The sequence below is a fragment of the Coregonus clupeaformis genome, unplaced genomic scaffold (genome assembly GCF_020615455.1).
Source record: "Coregonus clupeaformis isolate EN_2021a unplaced genomic scaffold, ASM2061545v1 scaf0210, whole genome shotgun sequence".
Taxonomy (NCBI): domain Eukaryota; kingdom Metazoa; phylum Chordata; class Actinopteri; order Salmoniformes; family Salmonidae; genus Coregonus; species Coregonus clupeaformis.
The window spans coordinates 14,027-32,721 of record NW_025533665.1 but is presented as its reverse complement, the minus strand read 5'-3'; the positions used below and the strand labels follow the sequence as shown (position 1 = coordinate 32,721).

The 18,695-nt window shown below is 49.6% G+C and overlaps 1 protein-coding gene across 1 annotated transcript in view; it reads right to left on the bottom strand.

Moving 5' to 3' along the window:
- LOC121561392 (highly divergent homeobox-like) overlaps positions 1-12,876 on the bottom strand; it is a 78,470-nt gene extending 65,594 nt beyond the window's left edge. The window contains exon 1 of the mRNA XM_045214179.1: positions 12,788-12,876. The gene's annotated coding sequence lies outside the window, so the exon portion shown is untranslated. The remainder of the gene's footprint in view (positions 1-12,787) is intronic.
- Positions 12,877-18,695: the final 5,819 nt, after the last annotated feature.

Genomic DNA, 18,695 nt, shown 5'->3' with positions numbered 1-18,695 from the left:
CTAGCTAGTTGAGTGGGACCTGGATCAGAGCTAGCTAGTTGAGTGGGACCTGGATCAGAGCTAGCTAGTTGAGTGGGACCTGGATCAGAGCTAGCTAGTTGAGTGGGACCTGGATCAGAGCTAGCTAGTTGAGTGGGACCTGGATCAGAGCTAGCTAGTTGAGTGGGACCTGGATCAGAGCTAGCTAGTTGAGTGGGACCTGGATCAGAGCTAGCTAGTTGAGTGGGACCTGGATCAGAGCTAGCTAGTTGAGTGGGACCTGGATCAGAGCTAGCTAGTTGAGTGGGACCTGGATCAGAGCTAGCTAGTTGAGTGGGACCTGGATCAGAGCTAGCTAGTTGAGTGGGACCTGGATCAGAGCTAGCTAGTTGAGTGGGACCTGGATCAGAGCTAGCTAGTTGAGTGGGACCTGGATCAGAGCTAGCTAGTTGAGTGGGACCTGGATCAGAGCTAGCTAGTTGAGTGGGACCTGGATCAGAGCTAGCTAGTTGAATGGGACCTGGATCAGAGCTAGCTAGTTGAGTGGGACCTGGATCAGAGCTAGCTAGTTGAGTGGGACCTGGATCAGAGCTAGCTAGTTGAGTGGGACCTGGATCAGAGCTAGCTAGTTGAGTGGGACCTGGATCAGAGCTAGCTAGTTGAGTGGGACCTGGATCAGAGCTAGCTAGTTGAGTGGGACCTGGATCAGAGCTAGCTAGTTGAGTGGGACCTGGATCAGAGCTAGCTAGTTGAGTGGGACCTGGATCAGAGCTAGCTAGTTGAGTGGGACCTGGATCAGAGCTAGCTAGTTGAGTGGGACCTGGATCAGAGCTAGCTAGTTGAGTGGGACCTGGATCAGAGCTAGCTAGTTGAGTGGGACCTGGATCAGAGCTAGCTAGTTGAGTGGGACCTGGATCAGAGCTAGCTAGTTGAGTGGGACCTGGATCAGAGCTAGCTAGTTGAGTGGGACCTGGATCAGAGCTAGCTAGTTGAGTGGGACCTGGATCAGAGCTAGCTAGTTGAGTGGGACCTGGATCAGAGCTAGCTAGTTGAATGGGACCTGGATCAGAGCTAGCTAGTTGAGTGGGACCTGGATCAGAGCTAGCTAGTTGAGTGGGACCTGGATCAGAGCTAGCTAGTTGAGTGGGACCTGGATCAGAGCTAGCTAGTTGAGTGGGACCTGGATCAGAGCTAGCTAGTTGAGTGGGACCTGGATCAGAGCTAGCTAGTTGAGTGGGACCTGGATCAGAGCTAGCTAGTTGAGTGGGACCTGGATCAGAGCTAGCTAGTTGAGTGGGACCTGGATCAGAGCTAGCTAGTTGAGTGGGACCTGGATCAGAGCTAGCTAGTTGAGTGGGACCTGGATCAGAGCTAGCTAGTTGAGTGGGACCTGGATCAGAGCTAGCTAGTTGAGTGGGACCTGGATCAGAGCTAGCTAGTTGAGTGGGACCTGGATCAGAGCTAGCTAGTTGAGTGGGACCTGGATCAGAGCTAGCTAGTTGAGTGGGACCTGGATCAGAGCTAGCTAGTTGAGTGGGACCTGGATCAGAGCTAGCTAGTTGAGTGGGACCTGGATCAGAGCTAGCTAGTTGAGTGGGACCTGGATCAGAGCTAGCTAGTTGAGTGGGACCTGGATCAGAGCTAGCTAGTTGAGTGGGACCTGGATCAGAGCTAGCTAGTTGAGTGGGACCTGGATCAGAGCTAGCTAGTTGAGTGGGACCTGGATCAGAGCTAGCTAGTTGAGTGGGACCTGGATCAGAGCTAGCTAGTTGAGTGGGACCTGGATCAGAGCTAGCTAGTTGAGTGGGACCTGGATCAGAGCTAGCTAGTTGAGTGGGACCTGGATCAGAGCTAGCTAGTTGAGTGGGACCTGGATCAGAGCTAGCTAGTTGAGTGGGACCTGGATCAGAGCTAGCTAGTTGAGTGGGACCTGGATCAGAGCTAGCTAGTTTAGTGGGACCTGGATCAGAGCTAGCTAGTTGAGTGGGACCTGGATCAGAGCTAGCTAGTTGAGTGGGACCTGGATCAGAGCTAGCTAGTTGAGTGGGACCTGGATCAGAGCTAGCTAGTTGAGTGGGACCTGGATCAGAGCTAGCTAGTTGAATGGGACCTGGATCAGAGCTAGCTAGTTGAGTGGGACCTGGATCAGAGCTAGCTAGTTGAGTGGGACCTGGATCAGAGCTAGCTAGTTGAGTGGGACCTGGATCAGAGCTAGCTAGTTGAGTGGGACCTGGATCAGAGCTAGCTAGTTGAGTGGGACCTGGATCAGAGCTAGCTAGTTGAGTGGGACCTGGATCAGAGCTAGCTAGTTGAGTGGGACCTGGATCAGAGCTAGCTAGTTGAGTGGGACCTGGATCAGAGCTAGCTAGTTGAGTGGGACCTGGATCAGAGCTAGCTAGTTGAGTGGGACCTGGATCAGAGCTAGCTAGTTGAGTGGGACCTGGATCAGAGCTAGCTAGTTGAGTGGGACCTGGATCAGAGCTAGCTAGTTGAGTGGGACCTGGATCAGAGCTAGCTAGTTGAGTGGGACCTGGATCAGAGCTAGCTAGTTGAGTGGGACCTGGATCAGAGCTAGCTAGTTGAGTGGGACCTGGATCAGAGCTAGCTAGTTGAGTGGGACCTGGATCAGAGCTAGCTAGTTGAGTGGGACCTGGATCAGAGCTAGCTAGTTGAGTGGGACCTGGATCAGAGCTAGCTAGTTGAGTGGGCCCTGGATCAGAGCTAGCTAGTTGAGTGAGACCTGGATCAGAGCTAGCTAGTTGAGTGGGACCTGGATCAGAGCTAGCTAGTTTAGTGGGACCTGGATCAGAGCTAGCTAGTTGAATGGGACCTGGATCAGAGCTAGCTAGTTGAGTGGGACCTGGATCAGAGCTAGCTAGTTGAGTGGGACCTGGATCAGAGCTAGCTAGTTGAGTGGGACCTGGATCAGAGCTAGCTAGTTGAGTGGGACCTGGATCAGAGCTAGCTAGTTGAGTGGGACCTGGATCAGAGCTAGCTAGTTGAGTGGGACCTGGATCAGAGCTAGCTAGTTGAGTGGGACCTGGATCAGAGCTAGCTAGTTGAGTGGGACCTGGATCAGAGCTAGCTAGTTGAATGGGACCTGGATCAGAGCTAGCTAGTTGAGTGGGACCTGGATCAGAGCTAGCTAGTTGAGTGGGACCTGGATCAGAGCTAGCTAGTTGAGTGGGACCTGGATCAGAGCTAGCTAGTTGAGTGGGACCTGGATCAGAGCTAGCTAGTTGAGTGGGACCTGGATCAGAGCTAGCTAGTTGAGTGGGCCCTGGATCAGAGCTAGCTAGTTGAGTGGGACCTGGATCAGAGCTAGCTAGTTGAGTGGGACCTGGATCAGAGCTAGCTAGTTGAGTGGGACCTGGATCAGAGCTAGCTAGCTGAGTGGGACCTGGATCAGAGCTAGCTAGTTGAGTGGGACCTGGATCAGAGCTAGCTAGTTGAGTGGGACCTGGATCAGAGCTAGCTAGTTGAGTGGGACCTGGATCAGAGCTAGCTAGTTGAGTGGGACCTGGATCAGAGCTAGCTAGTTGAGTGGGACCTGGATCAGAGCTAGCTAAGTTGAGTGAGACCTGGATCAGAGCTAGCTAGTTGAGTGGGACCTGGATCAGAGCTAGTTAGTTTAGTGGGACCTGGATCAGAGCTAGCTAGTTGAGTGGGACCTGGATCAGAGCTAGCTAGTTGAGTGGGACCTGGATCAGAGCTAGCTAGTTGAGTGGGACCTGGATCAGAGCTAGCTAGTTGAGTGGGACCTGGATCAGAGCTAGCTAGTTGAGTGGGACCTGGATCAGAGCTAGCTAGTTGAGTGGGACCTGGATCAGAGCTAGCTAGTTGAGTGGGACCTGGATCAGAGCTAGCTAGTTGAGTGGGACCTGGATCAGAGCTAGCTAGTTGAGTGGGACCTGGATCAGAGCTAGCTAGTTGAATGGGACCTGGATCAGAGCTAGCTAGTTGAATGGGACCTGGATCAGAGCTAGCTAGTTGAGTGGGACCTGGATCAGAGCTAGCTGAGTGGGACCTGGATCAGAGCTGAGGGGACCTGGATCAGAGCTAGCTAGTTGAGTGGGACCTGGATCAGAGCTAGCTAGTTGAGTGGGACCTGGATCAGAGCTAGCTAGTTGAGTGGGACCTGGATCAGAGCTAGCTAGTTGAGTGGGACCTGAATCAGAGCTAGCTAGTTGAGTGGGACCTGGATCAGAGCTAGCTAGTTGAATGGGACCTGGATCAGAGCTAGCTAGTTGAGTGGGACCTGGATCAGAGCTAGCTAGTTGAGTGGGACCTGGATCAGAGCTAGCTAGGTTGAGTGGGACCTGGATCAGAGCTAGCTAGTTGAGTGGGACCTGGATCAGAGCTAGCTAGTTGAGTGGGACCTGGATCAGAGCTAGCTAGTTGAGTGGGACCTGGATCAGAGCTAGCTAGTTGAGTGGGACCTGGATCAGAGCTAGCTAGTTGAGTGGGACCTGGATCAGAGCTAGCTAGTTGAGTGGGACCTGGATCAGAGCTAGCTAGTTGAGTGGGACCTGGATCAGAGCTAGCTAGTTGAGTGGGACCTGGATCAGAGCTAGCTAGTTGAATGGGACCTGGATCAGAGCTAGCTAGTTGAATGGGACCTGGATCAGAGCTAGCTAGTTGAGTGGGACCTGGATCAGAGCTAGCTAGTTGAGTGGGACCTGGATCAGAGCTAGCTAGTTGAATGGGACCTGGATCAGAGCTAGCTAGTTGAGTGGGACCTGGATCAGAGCTAGCTAGTTGAGTGGGACCTGGATCAGAGCTAGCTAGTTGAGTGGGACCTGGATCAGAGCTAGCTAGTTGAGTGGGACCTGGATCAGAGCTAGCTAGTTGAGTGGGACCTGGATCAGAGCTAGCTAGTTGAGTGGGACCTGGATCAGAGCTAGCTAGTTGAGTGGGACCTGGATCAGAGCTAGCTAGTTGAGTGGGACCTGGATCAGAGCTAGCTAGTTGAGTGGGACCTGGATCAGAGCTAGCTAGTTGAGTGGGACCTGGATCAGAGCTAGCTAGTTGAGTGGGACCTGGATCAGAGCTAGCTAGTTGAGTGGGACCTGGATCAGAGCTAGCTAGTTGAGTGGGACCTGGATCAGAGCTAGCTAGTTGAGTGGGACCTGGATCAGAGCTAGCTAGTTGAGTGGGACCTGGATCAGAGCTAGCTAGTTGAGTGGGACCTGGATCAGAGCTAGCTAGTTGAGTGGGACCTGGATCAGAGCTAGCTAGTTGAGTGGGACCTGGATCAGAGCTAGCTAGTTGAGTGGGACCTGGATCAGAGCTAGCTAGTTGAGTGGGACCTGGATCAGAGCTAGCTAGTTGAGTGGGACCTGGATCAGAGCTAGCTAGTTGAGTGGGACCTGGATCAGAGCTAGCTAGCTGAGTGGGACCTGGATCAGAGCTAGCTAGTTGAGTGGGACCTGGATCAGAGCTAGCTAGTTGAGTGGGACCTGGATCAGAGCTAGCTAGTTGAGTGGGACCTGGATCAGAGCTAGCTAGTTGAGTGGGACCTGGATCAGAGCTAGCTAGTTGAGTGGGACCTGGATCAGAGCTAGCTAGTTGAGTGGGACCTGGATCAGAGCTAGCTAGCTGAGTGGGACCTGGATCAGAGCTAGCTAGTTGAATGGGACCTGGATCAGAGCTAGCTAGTTGAGTGGGACCTGGATCAGAGCTAGCTAGTTGAGTGGGACCTGGATCAGAGCTAGCTAGTTGAGTGGGACCTGGATCAGAGCTAGCTAGTTGAGTGGGACCTGGATCAGAGCTAGCTAGTTGAGTGGGACCTGGATCAGAGCTAGCTAGTTGAGTGGGACCTGGATCAGAGCTAGCTAGTTGAGTGGGACCTGGATCAGAGCTAGCTAGTTGAGTGGGACCTGGATCAGAGCTAGCTAGTTGAGTGGGACCTGGATCAGAGCTAGCTAGTTGAGTGGGACCTGGATCAGAGCTAGCTAGTTGAGTGGGACCTGGATCAGAGCTAGCTAGTTGAGTGGGACCTGGATCAGAGCTAGCTAGTTGAGTGGGACCTGGATCAGAGCTAGCTAGTTGAGTGGGACCTGGATCAGAGCTAGCTAGTTGAGTGGGACCTGGATCAGAGCTAGCTAGTTGAGTGGGACCTGGATCAGAGCTAGCTAGTTGAGTGGGACCTGGATCAGAGCTAGCTAGTTGAGTGGGACCTGGATCAGAGCTAGCTAGTTGAGTGGGACCTGGATCAGAGCTAGCTAGTTGAGTGGGACCTGGATCAGAGCTAGCTAGTTGAGTGGGACCTGGATCAGAGCTAGCTAGTTGAATGGGACCTGGATCAGAGCTAGCTAGTTGAGTGGGACCTGGATCAGAGCTAGCTAGTTGAGTGGGACCTGGATCAGAGCTAGCTAGTTGAGTGGGACCTGGATCAGAGCTAGCTAGTTGAGTGGGACCTGGATCAGAGCTAGCTAGTTGAGTGGGACCTGGATCAGAGCTAGCTAGTTGAGTGGGACCTGGATCAGAGCTAGCTAGTTGAGTGGGACCTGGATCAGAGCTAGCTAGTTGAGTGGGACCTGGATCAGAGCTAGCTAGTTGAGTGGGACCTGGATCAGAGCTAGCTAGTTGAGTGGGACCTGGATCAGAGCTAGCTAGCTGAGTGGGACCTGGATCAGAGCTAGCTAGTTGAGTGGGACCTGGATCAGAGCTAGCTAGTTGAGTGGGACCTGGATCAGAGCTAGCTAGTTGAATGGGACCTGGATCAGAGCTAGCTAGTTGAGTGGGACCTGGATCAGAGCTAGCTAGTTGAGTGGGACCTGGATCAGAGCTAGCTAGTTGAATGGGACCTGGATCAGAGCTAGCTAGTTGAGTGGGACCTGGATCAGAGCTAGCTAGTTGAGTGGGACCTGGATCAGAGCTAGCTAGTTGAGTGGGACCTGGATCAGAGCTAGCTAGTTGAGTGGGACCTGGATCAGAGCTAGCTAGTTGAATGGGACCTGGATCAGAGCTAGCTAGTTGAGTGGGACCTGGATCAGAGCTAGCTAGTTGAGTGGGACCTGGATCAGAGCTAGCTAGTTGAGTGGGACCTGGATCAGAGCTAGCTAGTTGAGTGGGACCTGGATCAGAGCTAGCTAGTTGAGTGGGACCTGGATCAGAGCTAGCTAGTTGAGTGGGACCTGGATCAGAGCTAGCTAGTTGAGTGGGACCTGGATCAGAGCTAGCTAGTTGAGTGGGACCTGGATCAGAGCTAGCTAGTTGAGTGGGACCTGGATCAGAGCTAGCTAGTTGAGTGGGACCTGGATCAGAGCTAGCTAGTTGAGTGGGACCTGGATCAGAGCTAGCTAGTTGAGTGGGACCTGGATCAGAGCTAGCTAGTTGAGTGGGACCTGGATCAGAGCTAGCTAGTTGAGTGGGACCTGGATCAGAGCTAGCTAGTTGAGTGGGACCTGGATCAGAGCTAGCTAGTTGAGTGGGACCTGGATCAGAGCTAGCTAGTTGAGTGGGACCTGGATCAGAGCTAGCTAGTTGAGTGGGACCTGGATCAGAGCTAGCTAGTTGAGTGGGACCTGGATCAGAGCTAGCTAGTTGAATGGGACCTGGATCAGAGCTAGCTAGTTGAGTGGGACCTGGATCAGAGCTAGCTAGTTGAGTGGGACCTGGATCAGAGCTAGCTAGTTGAGTGGGACCTGGATCAGAGCTAGCTAGTTAAGTGAGGGACCTGGATCAGAGCTAGCTAGTTGAATGGGACCTGGATCAGAGCTAGCTAGTTGAGTGGGACCTGGATCAGAGCTAGCTAGTTGAGTGGGACCTGGATCAGAGCTAGCTAGTTGAGTGGGACCTGGATCAGAGCTAGCTAGTTGAGTGGGACCTGGATCAGAGCTAGCTAGTTGAGTGGGACCTGGATCAGAGCTAGCTAGTTGAGTGGGACCTGGATCAGAGCTAGCTAGTTGAGTGGGACCTGGATCAGAGCTAGCTAGTTGAGTGGGACCTGGATCAGAGCTAGCTAATTGAGTGGGACCTGGATCAGAGCTAGCTAGTTGAGTGGGACCTGGATCAGAGCTAGCTAGTTGAGTGGGACCTGGATCAGAGCTAGCTAGTTGAGTGGGACCTGGATCAGAGCTAGCTAGTTGAGTGGGACCTGGATCAGAGCTAGCTAGTTGAGTGGGACCTGGATCAGAGCTAGCTAGTTGAGTGGGACCTGGATCAGAGCTAGCTAGTTGAGTGGGACCTGGATCAGAGCTAGCTAGTTGAATGGGACCTGGATCAGAGCTAGCTAGTTGAGTGGGACCTGGATCAGAGCTAGCTAGTTGAGTGGGACCTGGATCAGAGCTAGCTAGTTGAGTGGGACCTGGATCAGAGCTAGCTAGTTGAGTGGGACCTGGATCAGAGCTAGCTAGTTGAGTGGGACCTGGATCAGAGCTAGCTAGTTGAATGGGACCTGGATCAGAGCTAGCTAGTTGAGTGGGACCTGGATCAGAGCTAGCTAGCTGAGTGGGACCTGGATCAGAGCTAGCTAGTTGAGTGGGACCTGGATCAGAGCTAGCTAGTTGAGTGGGACCTGGATCAGAGCTAGCTAGTTGAATGGGACCTGGATCAGAGCTAGCTAGTTGAATGGGACCTGGATCAGAGCTAGCTAGTTGAGTGGGACCTGGATCAGAGCTAGCTAGTTGAGTGGGACCTGGATCAGAGCTAGCTAGTTGAGTGGGACCTGGATCAGAGCTAGCTAGTTGAGTGGGACCTGGATCAGAGCTAGCTAGTTGAGTGGGACCTGGATCAGAGCCAGCTAGTTGAGTGGGACCTGGATCAGAGCTAGCTAGTTGAGTGGGACCTGGATCAGAGCTAGCTAGTTGAGTGGGACCTGGATCAGAGCTAGCTAGTTGAGTGGGACCTGGATCAGAGCTAGCTAGTTGAGTGGGACCTGGATCAGAGCTAGCTAGTTGAGTGGGACCTGGATCAGAGCTAGCTAGTTGAGTGGGACCTGGATCAGAGCTAGCTAGTTGAGTGGGACCTGGATCAGAGCTAGCTAGTTGAGTGGGACCTGGATCAGAGCTAGCTAGCTGAGTGGGACCTGGATCAGAGCTAGCTAGTTGAATGGGACCTGGATCAGAGCTAGCTAGTTGAGTGGGACCTGGATCAGAGCTAGCTAGTTGAGTGGGACCTGGATCAGAGCTAGCTAGCTGAGTGGGACCTGGATCAGAGCTAGCTAGTTGAGTGGGCCCTGGATCAGAGCTAGCTAGTTGAGTGGGACCTGGATCAGAGCTAGCTAGTTGAGTGGGACCTGGATCAGAGCTAGCTAGTTGAATGGGACCTGGATCAGAGCTAGCTAGTTGAATGGGACCTGGATCAGAGCTAGCTAGTTGAGTGGGACCTGGATCAGAGCTAGCTAGTTGAGTGGGACCTGGATCAGAGCTAGCTAGTTGAGTGGGACCTGGATCAGAGCTAGCTAGTTGAGTGGGACCTGGATCAGAGCTAGCTAGTTGAGTGGGACCTGGATCAGAGCTCGCTAGCTGAATGGGACCTGGATCAGAGCTAGCTAGCTGAGTGGGACCTGGATCAGAGCTAGCTAGTTGAATGGGACCTGGATCAGAGCTAGCTAGTTGAGTGGGACCTGGATCAGAGCTAGCTAGTTGAGTGGGACCTGGATCAGAGCTAGCTAGTTGAGTGGGACCTGGATCAGAGCTAGCTAGCTGAGTGGGACCTGGATCAGAGCTAGCTAGTTGAGTGGGACCTGGATCAGAGCTAGCTAGTTGAGTGGGACCTGGATCAGAGCTAGCTAGTTGAGTGGGACCTGGATCAGAGCTAGCTAGCTGAGTGGGACCTGGATCAGAGCTAGCTAGTTGAGTGGGACCTGGATCAGAGCTAACTAGCTGAGTGGGACCTGGATCAGAGCTAGCTAGTTGAGTGGGACCTGGATCAGAGCTAGCTAGTTGAATGGGACCTGGATCAGAGCTAGCTAGTTGAGTGGGACCTGGATCAGAGCTAGCTAGTTGAATGGGACCTGGATCAGAGCTAGCTAGTTGAGTGGGACCTGGATCAGAGCTAGCTAGTTGAGTGGGACCTGGATCAGAGCTAGCTAGTTGAATGGGACCTGGATCAGAGCTAGCTAGTTGAGTGGGACCTGGATCAGAGCTAGCTAGTTGAGTGGGACCTGGATCAGAGCTCGCTAGCTGAATGGGACCTGGATCAGAGCTAGCTAGTTGAATGGGACCTGGATCAGAGCTAGCTAGTTGAGTGGGACCTGGATCAGAGCTAGCTAGTTGAGTGGGACCTGGATCAGAGCTCGCTAGCTGAATGGGACCTGGATCAGAGCTAGCTAGCTGAATGGGACCTGGATCAGAGCTAGCTAATTGAATGGGACCTGGATCAGAGCTAGCTAGTTGAGTGGGACCTGGATCAGAGCTAGCTAGTTGAATGGGCCCTGGATCAGAGCTAGCTAGCTGAGTGGGACCTGGATCAGAGCTAACTAGCTGAGTGGGACCTGGATCAGAGCTAACTAGCTGAGTGGGACCTGGATCAGAGCTAGCTAGCTGAGTGGGACCTGGATCAGAGCTAGCTAGTTGAGTGGGACCTGGATCAGAGCTAGCTAGTTGAATGGGCCCTGGATCAGAGCTAGCTAGCTGAGTGGGACCTGGATCAGAGCTAACTAGCTGAGTGGGACCTGGATCAGAGCTAACTAGCTGAGTGGGACCTGGATCAGAGCTAGCTAGTTGAATGGGACCTGGATCAGAGCTAGCTAGCTGAGTGGGACCTGGATCAGAGCTAACTAGCTGAGTGGGACCTGGATCAGAGCTAACTAGCTGAGTGGGACCTGGATCAGAGCTAACTAGCTGAGTGGGACCTGGATCAGAGCTAACTAGCTGAGTGGGACCTGGATCAGAGCTAGCTAGTTGAGTGGGACCTGGATCAGAGCTAGCTAGTTGAGTGGGACCTGGATCAGAGCTAGCTAGTTGAATGGGACCTGGATCAGAGCTAGCTAGTTGAATGGGACCTGGATCAGAGCTAGCTAGTTGAATGGGCCCTGGATCAGAGCTAGCTAGCTGAGTGGGACCTGGATCAGAGCTAGCTAGCTGAGTGGGACCTGGATCAGAGCTAGCTAGCTGAGTGGGACCTGGATCAGAGCTAGCTAGCTGAGTGGGACCTGGATCAGAGCTAGCTAGCTGAGTGGGACCTGGATCAGAGCTAGCTAGTTGAGTGGGACCTGGATCAGAGCTAGCTAGTTGAATGGGCCCTGGATCAGAGCTAGCTAGCTGAGTGGGACCTGGATCAGAGCTAACTAGCTGAGTGGGACCTGGATCAGAGCTAACTAGCTGAGTGGGACCTGGATCAGAGCTAGCTAGTTGAATGGGACCTGGATCAGAGCTAGCTAGCTGAGTGGGACCTGGATCAGAGCTAGCTAGTTGAGTGGGACCTGGATCAGAGCTAACTAGCTGAGTGGGACCTGGATCAGAGCTAACTAGCTGAGTGGGACCTGGATCAGAGCTAACTAGCTGAGTGGGACCTGGATCAGAGCTAGCTAGTTGAGTGGGACCTGGATCAGAGCTAGCTAGTTGAGTGGGACCTGGATCAGAGCTAGCTAGTTGAGTGGGACCTGGATCAGAGCTAGCTAGTTGAGTGGGACCTGGATCAGAGCTAGCTAGTTGAGTGGGACCTGGATCAGAGCTAACTAGCTGAGTGGGACCTGGATCAGAGCTAGCTAGTTGAGTGGGACCTGGATCAGAGCTAACTAGTTGAGTGGGACCTGGATCAGAGCTAGCTAGTTGAGTGGGACCTGGATCAGAGCTAGCTAGTTGAGTGGGACCTGGATCAGAGCTAACTAGCTGAATGGGACCTGGATCAGAGCTAGCTAGTTGAGTGGGACCTGGATCAGAGCTAGCTAGTTGAGTGGGACCTGGATCAGAGCTAGCTAGTTGAGTGGGACCTGGATCAGAGCTAGCTAGTTGAATGGGACCTGGATCAGAGCTAGCTAGTTGAGTGGGACCTGGATCAGAGCTAGCTAGTTGAGTGGGACCTGGATCAGAGCTAACTAGCTGAGTGGGACCTGTCCAATCCTTCTTTGGTAGCATGTGAGATCTGAAGGATGTGTCTGGCTACTACCACCAAATCAGCGTATCGCCTATGTGGAGCCATGCAACTACTGTAACGCGTTATAACTTGGAGGTTGCAATAACGCAACTTGCTAGATAGCTAACTAACTAACATTTGCGCTAGCAAGTCAGTAGCTAGCTGTAGTTAACGTTAGCCCACCTCAATCAACACAAGTTAATGCTAGCTAAGTGTCAGCATCCCAAATATATAGCTAAGCAGTCCAAAAGTTAGAGAAAATATTCTAGACTCGTTGAAAAGCAAATAATTGTATGATGCTGCTGCCAACTAGTTAGCCAGTCTAACCCAACGTTAGTGGCTTTCCATCCCCCCCCCTCCCGTTTCAGCATTTTGGCAAACTCAGTGCGCATGGCCACTGAATGAAAAAATGGAAACGTTGCAAAGCGAGTTGGTGTAGAAAACGCACATCCACCCATTCCGCCACAAGGGCAGAGAGAGAGGAGCAGATAGGATTCTCACACAGAAAGCAGAATGATCTAACTTTCCGACAGCTACTTTACAGACAGTCAACAACAGCTGAAAGCTCCGCAACACAACAATAATGCCTACAGCACGCCATACTAGAAAGACAGGCCGTGTCAGCCATAACCAGGCCACTGGAGCCGACTAAACTTTTCCTTTAAATCTCTGATTTCTCCCGTCCTAACATGGTCACTCTCTCTCGACCCCTGCCTACAGCGAACTGAAGCCGGAACTCGTCGAAATCTGGCACAGTGAAGTGTAAAATCAGTTTGGCATGTACCTGTTTTTGTCGTCAAATCAAACGACCTCTCGAATTCAGCAGAATTCTTCAGCAGTCCCCTAGCCAGACAATGAAATCAAAACGTCCGATCATCAATTCTAATCATGATCGTGACGTATCGCAGACAGGAGCCAATTAGATCTCGAAATCAGGGCTGTGACATTCATTCCAGTGATGTCCCGCCCAGTGGTGACTTTGTTGGGAGGAGAGAGAGAGAAAACATTTATACCGAACAAAAATATAAACGAACTGAACTGAAATAAAGATCCCAGAAATTTTCCATACGCTCAAAAAGCTTGTTTCTCAACCCAAAGAAATGGCACAAATTTGTTTACATCCAATTTGATTAAATCCCTGTTAGTGAGCAAATCCCCCTTTGCCAAGATAATCCATCCACTTGACAGGTGTGGCATATATCAATAAACTGATTAAACAGCATGATCATTACACTGGTGCACCTTGTGCTGGGGACAATAAAAGGACACTCTAAAATGTGACTCGTTTCAGGAAGCTAGGCGTATGTCGCACATCACTACTTCACAGGAGAGGCATTTGAAAGTAAACATTTATTATGTATCAAAATGTGGTTTTGTTTTTGGCAGAAATGCCTTCTGGAACATGTGAACTTTAATGTGCCTTAATAAGAAACGTATATGCCATCTGTAAATACGAATACAATTGTTAAATTACCAGCCTAGTTGGTTTAACCACAGAAAAAGACAGGAACCTTCCCGCTAGCCATGATTGGCTGAGATAATGGGTGGGCTGGACATGCTGAGACATGAGTTCAGATTGGTCAGCCATGTAGCATCTTCTGTCTATAACATGAGCTGCTCAGTATGTGTAGGTAATCCTTTCTAATGCAGCTTTTTTGAAAGATATCACGAAGAACTTCAACAAAGAAGTTGACAGAGTTTTGAAATCAGTGGAATGCCCGGTGGAAGTATGATGGCTAAGGAGATGGAGAAAATTCTGGTGTTTGATTGCAAATATTATGCGGAGGGAGTCGAAAAGAGAACACCTGTCTCCGGATTACATCTTCAAATTAAGGGCAACCATGGCATCCGTGACAGAGAGGGAGAAGCGTTCATCCATGTATACGGTTATGACAGTCTAGCTAGCTACATTATCCGATATTGTATGTTTCTAATTTTGTCAAAGTCATTTTCATTGCTAGTTAAAGCAAACTGTTGGCTCGCTAGCTAACGTTACGTGTATGATCTGTGTAGTAATATTATTAGTATCTCAGAAAGCGATTTGCATTGCTAGCTATAGCCTAATGTTAGCTAGCTAGCTGATGTTGAACCTAGTTGGTTAAATTTAGTTACCTGCAAATTCATGCATGGTAATTGAATCAGTTATATAACCCATTGCCCTCTATGGTTGTGAGGTCTGGGGTCCACTCACCAACCAATAATTCACAAAATGAGACAAACATCAAACTGAGACTTTATGCAGAATTCTGCAAAAACATCCCCCGTGTACAACTTAAAACACCAAATAATGCATGCAGAGTAGAATTAGGACAATTCCCGCTAATGATCAAAATCTAGAAAAGAGCAATTCAATTCTACAACCACCTAAATCTAAGTGATTCTCAAACCTTCTGGTCCTTATGGCCCTTTCCTCTGGTCCTTATGGCCCTTTCCTCTGGTCCTTATGGCCCTTTCCTCTGGTCCTTATGGCCCTTTCCTCTGGTCCTTATGGCCCTTTCCTCTGGTCCTTATGGCCCTTTCCTCTGGTCCTTATGGCCCTTTCCTCTGGTCCTTATGGCCCTTTCCTCTGGTCCTTATGGCCCTTTCCTCTGGTCCTTATGGCCCTTTCCTCTGGTCCTTATGGCCCTTTCCTCTGGTCCTTATGGCCCTTTCCTCTGGTCCTTATGGCCCTTTCCTCTGGTCCTTATGGCCCTTTCCTCTGGTCCTTATGGCCCTTTCCTCTGGTCCTTATGGCCCTTTCCTCTGGTCCTTATGGCCCTTTCCTCTGGTCCTTATGGCCCTTTCCTCTGGTCCTTATGGCCCTTTCCTCTGGTCCTTATGGCCCCTTTCCTCTGGTCCTTATGGCCCTTTCCTCTGGTCCTTATGGCCCTTTCCTCTGGTCCTTATGGCCCTTTCCTCTGGTCCTTATGGCCCTTTCCTCTGGTCCTTATGGCCCTTTCCTCTGGTCCTTATGGCCCTTTCCTCTGGTCCTTATGGCCCTTTCCTCTGGTCCTTATGGCCCTTTCCTCTGGTCCTTATGGCCCTTTCCTCTGGTCCTGGGGCTCTGCTCACAAAAACAAACAGACCCCACAGAGCCCCAGGAAAGCAACACAATTAGACCCAACCAAATCATGAGAAAACTAAAAGATAATTACTTGACAAATTTGAAAGAATCAACAACAAAAAAACAGATCAAACTGGAATGTTATTTGGCCTGTAGTATCGAGTCAATGCTGGTAATTATTGTTGTCAAACAAAGAGTCCGCTTAGGCTGTACTTTGATTATAAGTTTTATTTATATCACAAGATGTCAGCATAAGTTTACAGACCCTGCAGGGGCTGGAGAACAGTGTCCAAAGATAATATGTCTGTTCTAACCTCTTCTTTGTCTAGCCTATACTTATAAGGTATGCAAAAATATGGGTTGCTCCCTCTGCTGTCCAATCACCTGTCTCCCCTGGGGCGTCACCCTAAAAACGGCTATTTTTGAACTAAAATAAACATCCCCTCAGGTTCCACTAGAATACATTCACCAAATCATAATCTTAATACACTACAGGCCCTAAACAGAGAGTACACAGTGGCAGAATACCTGATGAATGTAACTGAATCAAAACAAAGGAAAGTTTTGACTATGTACAGACTCAGTGAGCATGGCCTTGCTATTGAGAGAGTTCGCCATAGCCATCGGCAGACCTGGCTCTCAAGAGATCATTGTATTATAAGCATATTTCATAGTGAGATTTGCACATTGTAGCCTATAGCAGGTAAATTATGATGATAGGGTGACAGGCTTGCTGTGCATAGTTTCAGGTGAGGTGGGTTTGAACAGATCAGCCTTTATTATAGCCCTATACCACTCCATCCCTGATACAACATGTTATTATGGCCCTATACCACTCCATCCCTGATACAACATGTTATTATGGCCCTATACCACTCCATCCCTGATACAACATGTTATTAGGGCCCTATACCACTCCATCCCTGATACATGTTATTATGGCCCTATACCACTCCATCCCTGATACATGTTATTATGGCCCTATACCACTCCATCCCTGATACAACATGTTATTATGGCCCTATACCACTCCATCCCTGATACATGTTATTATGGCCCTATACCACTCCATCCCTGATACATGTTATTATGGCCCTATACCACTCCATCCCTGATACATGTTATTATGGCCCTATACCACTCCATCCCTGATACATGTTATTATGGCCCTATACCACTCCATCCTTGATACATGTTATTATGGCACTATACCACTCCATCCCTGATACATGTTATTATGGCCCTATACCACTCCATCCCTGATACAACATGTTATTATGGCCCTATACCACTCCATCCCTGATACATGTTATTATGTCGCTATACCACTCCATCCCTGATACATGTTATTATGGCCCTATACCACTCCATCCCTGATACATGTTATTATGGCCCTATACCACTCCATCCCTGATACATGTTATTATGGCCCTATACCACTCCATCCCTGATACATGTTATTATAGCCCTATACCACTCCATCCCTGATACATGTTATTATTGCCCTATACCACTCCATCCCTGATACATGTTATTGTATGTCCCTATACCACTCCATCCCTGATACATGTTATTATGACCCTATACCACTCCATCCCTGATACATGTTATTATGGCCCTATACCACTCCATCCCTGATACATGTTATTGTGACGTCTATACCACTCCATCCCTGATACATGTTATTATGGCCCTATACCACTCCATCCCTGATACATGTTATTATGACCCTATACCACTCCATCCCTGATACATGTTATTATGGCCCTATACCACTCCATCCCTGATACATGTTATTATGGCCCTATACCACTCCATCCCTGATACAACATGTTATTATGGCCCTATACCACTCCATCCCTGATACATGTTATTATGGCCCTATACCACTCCATCCCTGATACATGTTATTATGGCCCTATACCACTCCATCCCTGATACATGTTATTATGACCCTATACCACTCCATCCCTGATACATGTTATTATGGCCCTATACCACTCCATCCCTGATACATGTTATTATGGCCCTATACCACTCCATCCCTGATACATGTTATTATGACCCTATACCACTCCATCCCTGATACATGTTATTATGACCCTATACCACTCCATCCCTGATACATGTTATTATGGCCCTATACCACTCCATCCCTGATACATGTTATTATGGCCCTATACCACTCCATCCCTGATACATGTTATTATGGCCCTATACCACTCCATCCCTGATACATGTTATTATGGCCCTATACCACTCCATCCCTGATACATGTTATTATGGCCTCTATACCACTCCATCCCTGATACATGTTATTATGGCCCTATACCACTCCATCCCTGATACATGTTATTATGGCCCTATACCACTCCATCCCTGATACAATGTTATTATGGCCCTATACCACTCCATCCCTGATACATGTTATTATGGCCCTATACCACTCCATCCCTGATACATGTTATTATGGCCCTATACCACTCCATCCCTGATACATGTTATTATGACCCTATACCACTCCATCCCTGATAAACATGTTATTGTGGCCCTATACCACTCCATCCCTGATACATGTTATTATGGCCCTATACCACTCCATCCCTGATACATGTTATTATGGCCCTATACCACTCCATCCCTGATACATGTTATTATGGCCCTATACCACTCCATCCCTGATACATGTTATTATGGCCCTATACCACTCCATCCCTGATACATGTTATTATGGCCCTATACCACTCCATCCCTGATACAACATGTTATTATGGCCCTATACCACTCCATCCCTGATACAACATGTTATTATGGCCCTATACCACTCCATCCCTGATACAACATGTTATTATGGCCGTATACCACTCCATCCCTGATAAAACATGTTATTATGGCCCTATACCACTCCATCCCTGATACAACATGTTATTATGGCCCTATACCACTCCATCCCTGATACATGTTATTATGGCCCTATACCACTCCATCCCTGATACATGTTATTATGGCCCTATACCACTCCATCCCTGATACAACATGTTATTATGGCCCTATACCACTCCATCCCTGATACATGTTATTATGGCCCTATACCACTCCATCCCTGATACATGTTATTATGGCCCTATACCACTCCATCCCTGATACATGTTATTATGTATTTATACCACTCCATCCCTGATACAATGTTATTGTGGCCCTATACCACTCCATCCCTGATACATGTTATTGTGGCCCTATACCACTCCATCCCTGATACATGTTATTATGGCCCTATACCACTCCATCCCTGATACATGTTATTGTATGGCCCTATACCACTCCATCCCTGATACATGTTATTATGGCCCTATACCACTCCATCCCTGATACATGTTATTGTAGCCCTATACCACTCCATCCCTGATACATGTTATTATGGCCCTATACCACTCCATCCCTGATACATGTTATTGTATTTCCATACCACTCCATCCCTGATACATGTTATTGATGGCCCTATACCACTCCATCCCTGATACATGTTATTGTATGGCCCTATACCACTCCATCCCTGATACATGTTATTATGGCTCTATACCACTCCATCCCTGATACACTGTTATTATGGCCCTATACCACTCCATCCCTGATACATGTTATTATGGCC